This window comes from Mercenaria mercenaria, chromosome 5 (assembly GCF_021730395.1).
Source record: "Mercenaria mercenaria strain notata chromosome 5, MADL_Memer_1, whole genome shotgun sequence".
NCBI classification, from domain to species: Eukaryota; Metazoa; Mollusca; class Bivalvia; order Venerida; family Veneridae; genus Mercenaria; species Mercenaria mercenaria.
In genome coordinates, this window is record NC_069365.1 from 52,051,795 (window position 1) to 52,057,881 (window position 6,087).

A 6,087-nucleotide genomic window follows, 5' to 3' on the forward strand; every position below is an offset into this window, starting at 1 on the left:
TGGCCTGACCCCTAGGGCTACCCCAGGAACTTGGGAATGGTCTTAAAATGTAGCCAGGACCCCTAGCTACACATCCATGTATCATATAGGTATATGCTATGGTCATAGAGGCTCGAACCAGGTCGAAAACCAATAAAAACGGTCAATATTACAAGTTCGAGCACTACCTGAACACCTTCTATGGCTTGGCCTGACCCCTAGGGCTACCCCAGGAACTTGGGAATGGTCTTAAAATGTAGCCAGGACCCCTAGCTACACAACCATGTATCATATAGGTATATGCTATGGTCATAGAGGCTCAAACCAGGTCGAAAACCAATAACATGCATGTAAATGGCCAATATTACAAGTTCGAGCACTACCTGAACACCTTCTATGGCTTGGCCTGACCCCTAGGGCTACCCCAGGAACTTGGGAATGGTCTTAAAATGTAGCCATGGTATATTTCTACATGTTTATGTATCATTTATATGTATGCTTGGTAGTTAGGCTTCACATCAGATGACTAACCTGTCAAAAATGGTCGATTTCTAGGAAAATGACCCTACCGGACCTCCATCTTTTGGGTCCTGTGACTTCAATATGTACTCTAGGAACCTGGTTAGGGTCTTATTTTGTAGCTAGAATGTATATCTACATGTTCTATGAATAATAAAAATATATCTAATACTTAGCTCTCAGAATATATTAAAAATCAATCAAATTTGACAAAAAAATACGTTATTTTCGGCACATGTTCATCAGGTCAAGGTCACGTAAGACGGTGTCCAATTTTATTCATCATTATTTTATTTTAAAGCCTAAGGTATATACCTTCAAATGATATCTAAAACTTATCTTAGTATTGCCTTTAAGGGTACGAAAAATGACCCCCGACTTTGGGATATTTTTTTCGATTTTTTTTTTCTGTTTTTCGAAAATGCCCACCCCTACCTCGGTTAACACCCCAGAACTTTAGTTTGGGTTTAGATATTTTATTTTTCGAGGCAGTTCCGTCGATGAAATAGATTGAACTTGATTTCCTGCAAAAATAAATAAAATCGGAGACAAAAAATGTTTTTTCGAAAAATTTCACTAAGGGGTACCATCGTGTGTTTTTTTGGGTGAAAATACTTTTTCTCTCCAAATGGGTCATATCATACATCATTTTTTTGGTCTTGATGAGTACATTACAGAAATGTATATATATAAATACTTATCTTTAAGTTTGAGTGACTTATGACCTACTTAAGTTAAGTAAATGTACCAAAACATGCACCATCTTTGAGCCCCTACATTAAGCCCAAAGCATACAGATGGGGTATATTTTATTTTCTTATCCTTAAGTATGATTAAATACCTTCAATTTACAGCAAAATTGATGTAAATATCTAAAAAAATAAGCTGGTAAATAAATGGTAAACATAGGGTAAAATTGCGATAAAAAAGTGAACTTTTGCTCATTTTCAAGGGCGATAATTTTAAAAGTAGTGTATATCTGAGTTATTGCCCCTGATATGTTGGAGAGGGGGACAAACCCTACTCATATACCAAATTTGGTTAAAATCCCTATATGGAAACGAACTATAATTAAATTTAATCTGAAATGTGTGATATGTCCCTTTTGGGTGTATGCCCAAATTTGGTCATTTTTACAGGGTTAGCTTAATCTTGTACTTTTATGACATTTGGGACCCAAACCCTACCCATTATCAAAATTTGGGCTCTAAATACCCATAAATAAAGATTTGACACCCCTATAAAAGAAACACAAACATACCCGTGTCAAATTTTTACTAATTATCACAAGGGCCCATAACTCTGCATGCATGACTTAGTTATCGCCCTTGAGGTCATACACACTTATGGATGAGTTACCTCCACTTGTTATGCAATATTATGAACGAGGGACATATAACACTACTCAGGGACATATATCACTACTTCAGGGACATATCACACATTTTCAGGGACATATAACACTAAATAAGTTTTTCAGGGACATATCACACATGGACAGGGACATATAACACAAAAAAGTATAACCAATATTTTAATCCTTTGTCCTAGAAATCTTTACAGGAGGCAGATATATTTTGTATATTTCAATTTATTATATACCTATGTAAATTATGCACAAATACAGCTTTTCTCACAAGTTAGTATATTTTCCACAGTATGAACCAGCAGAAAAATTTCTGTATTCTGCCTTTTGTATTGCATGTTGCTGGACTACTTTCATTTAAAATGCATGACCTGGCATAGTTCTATGAAACTACATTCGGTGAGCTGACTTGTCAAAATCCACTTGAGCCAAATACAGCATTCCAGATCAAGCTACTATTATAGTAACCCTATTGTATTGAAATCCATTTATTTTAGAAGTAGACAATGTATTTTACCACACATAGAAAATCACTGTAATTACAAGTGAAATGTTCTATCTTGAAATGTATACTGCTAGACTAGAAGGAAATATCCATTTTGTTGGTTACTGAAAGTTGGCTTTAAAGTTCTAACTTAATACATACCTGATACTACACTGTCATAAATGATTTTTAGCTCACCTGTCACAAAGTGACAAGGTGAGCTTTTGTGATCACGTGGCATCCGTCGTCCATGCGTGCATGCGTAAACTTTTGCTTGTGACCACTCTAGAGGTCACATTTTTCATGGGACCTTTATGAAAGTTGGTCAGAATGTTCATCTTGATATCTAGGATAAGTTCGAAACTGGGGCACATGCAGTCCAAAACTAGGTCAGTAGGTCTAAAAATAGAAAAACCTTTTGACCTCTCTAGAGGCCATATGTTTGTATGGATCTTCATGAAAATTGGTCAGAATGTTCACCTTGATGATATCTAGGTCAAGTTCGAAACTGGGTCACGTGCTAGGTCAGTAGGTCAAATAATGAAAAAACCTTGTGACCTCTCTAGAGGCCAAATTTTTCATGTGATCTGTATGAAAGTTGGTCTGAATGTTCATCTTGATGATATCTAGGTCAGTTTTGGAAACTAGGTCAGTAGGTCAGATAATGAAAAAACCTTGTGACCACTCTAGAGGCCATATTTTTCATGGGATCTGTATGAAAGTTGGTCTGATTGTTCATCTTGATGATATCTAGGTCAAGTTTTAAACTGGGTCAGCTGCGATCAAAAACTAGGTCAGTAGGTCTAAAAATAGAAAAACCTTGTGACCTCTCTAGAGGCTATACTTTTAAATGGATCTTCATGAAAATTGGTCACTTTGATGATATCTAGGTCAAGTTCGAAACTGGGTCAGGTGCCTTTAAAAACTAGGTCAGTAGGTCAGATAATAAAAAAACCTTGTGACCTCTCTAGAGGCCATATTTTTCATGAGATCTTCATGAAAGTTAGTGAGAATGTTCACTTTGATGATATCTAGTTCAAATTCAAAATTGGGTCACATACCCTCAAAAACTAGGTCAATAGGTCAAATAATAGAAAAACCTTGTGACCTCTCTAGAGGCCATATTTTTCAATGGATCTTCATGAAAATTTGTCAGAATTTTTATCTTGATGATATCTAGGTCAAGTTTAAAACTGTGTCACATGAGCTCAAAAACTAGGTCACTATGTCAAATAATAGAAAAAACGACATCATACTCAAAACTGGGTCATGTGGGAACAGGTGAGCGATTCAGGACCATCATGGTCCTCTTGTTTTGTTTTAGCATATTTTTCCAGAGTTGTCATAAAGATATTTCATTCGAAACTCAATTTTATGTTTGTTGTATTTTGTTTTTGATTTTATATTTGAAGTTTGTAATAAAACTGATATAAACATAGCATGTATTTGTCGTGATTTCTTATCATTTACCCTGCTAAGTTTTCTGTCATAGTCTGATCCATCCACTTTGGTCAATACTATTTATTATTCAAAGTGGTGTTCACTGAAAATTTACTGAGTGAAACATGTCCAGCCCCGTGCAGGCTGACCTTGGTCTGCACTGGTCGCAAAGGCATAAGCAGCAGGCCAAAGGTTAATGCTCCAAGTGCAGAAATAATCCGGTACTTAATATCATATTCAATAGTGGAAAAGAAAATAACTGTAAATTAGGTCTAGGTCTGAAGATTGAAGGCTTAGTCGCATCAAAGATAATTGACAATTGTCTGGGTTTTTTAGAGGTCTCCCTTTTTCAGGTAATATTCCAGTCATGAGCTGGTTACAGTGTACATTCATAAACCTTGACATAAAAGTCAAAGGTCAGGTCACAGTAACCTCAAAACTGGAACCTTTACAGTCTATACCTAAAGTGCACTGGGCCGTGTGGCTGTCGAACTTCTTAAGATGATTCATTAGTGCTTATGATCAGTAGATGTACTGTTTTAGGATTCGAAGGTCCAAGTCCCAACGATTTCTTGGCTTAAAACGGGTTTCTGATAAGTGCCTGTAGAACTATTGGGTCTAAGGGTCGCAGACTTCCTAGGCCTTTGTCGATGTTAGACCCCACATCCCCTTTGGGGTCGGAGGCCAAGGTCATAATTAAAACTTATGCTTTATTTTGGGCATAAAGGCGGCCGTTAAATTCAAGGATGAATTCCTATGGCCAGTTGATTATTTAGTGTCGATAGATCAAAGGTCGTGTTGACCAAGACTGAGACTTAAAATGATTTCCGAGCAGTAATTGTAAATCTTTCTGCATGAGTGATTAATAAGAGAATGTTATATGATGGGACTTTTTCACAGTTGTATAGAAACTGGAACAACTGATACGTATTAGACCTTCCTGATAGAAAATATTAGAACAATAGATCCATTGACATCCCTTTGTCCATATTTCAGAAACTTTATACCCATACAATTTCTGCTAGACGGTTGCAGCTACTGGTTCGGAAATAATACATGAAGACAGAAATATCGCTGTTACATCAAGGACCATAACATGAAAAATACGCACCAACCGAGCAGCTTCTAATCGAAATTTCTGTCAGAAAACACAAATATTCCACTATATGTTATTTTTCCTGTTGACAAGTTAAGGCTGCTATTCAAAATGTAGTCTTGGAATAAGGACTTCTTAGATTACTTTCATTGAATATGTACTTGTTGGAGTGTGTAATAATTTGTATCAGTTTTTGACAGTGGGTTTATATAGCAACAGTATTTAATGGTCGAAATACTTAACGAATTTTCTAGATAAAGATAGGTGGAAAAATAGCATATGTGTCTCCCACACTTAGAAATGACAAAAATGCACTGTTTTGCATGTTTCAGCCTTAAAATCATAGCTTTCTGACACATCGGGGTCGGAATGAAATACATCCAAATGCTAAATAAAGTTAGTTTGTACGCCAAAATGACATCTTTTGGTCATACTGTATTCGTTTTTCAAAGTAATATACCGACACAGGAACTTCGTTACACGATTGCCTGTTAGTAGTCTGTACATGACCCGTTTTGTTTTAACGATCTGTAAAATACCATTTTTCCACTGAATTTCCTAGGCCTCTGGTAGACGTCAAAGGCACGTGACCTGTAGCTGGCGCAGATTTTTTAGATCATGCGCGAAATGAAATTTACATGGAATGGGACGGGGTCGGGGATATGTACTTTACAAACCGCTGTTGTTTACATATGCCATTTACGTCAGTGTTGTTATTCCAGTCAAATAGGGAAACCATTACAATTTCATGTTACATTGCTAAAAAATTTCTGGTAAAATTCAATATTCAAGCATCCATAGTTTGAAGCTGTATTTGTGTAAATGTGTTTTCAATGTACACCAGCCTATGCAGAATTACTGAATATTAAAAATGGCCCGCTTGAGTTTGTTGTACAGTTGAAACACAGTTGGACGAAGGGCTCCAATAGCGGTTCACATCACGACTGTATAATTGATGTAAGAGATACCTAAATACTTAAAAGCGGACGCAGTGGTCCAGTGGTAACACTGACTACGAAACCAGGGGTCGCGAGTTCGAGCCCCCACTCCTCCAACTAAACTTACTGAATTTGTGATAAGAATCCCGCTTATGTGTGTTTCACACCTGACACGCCAAAGAACCAACTAAGAGAAACTGTTTTCTGAATTTTACACTATCCGCCAACTAACAATGAACGGAGTACGTAGTCGCCCATATGGGTT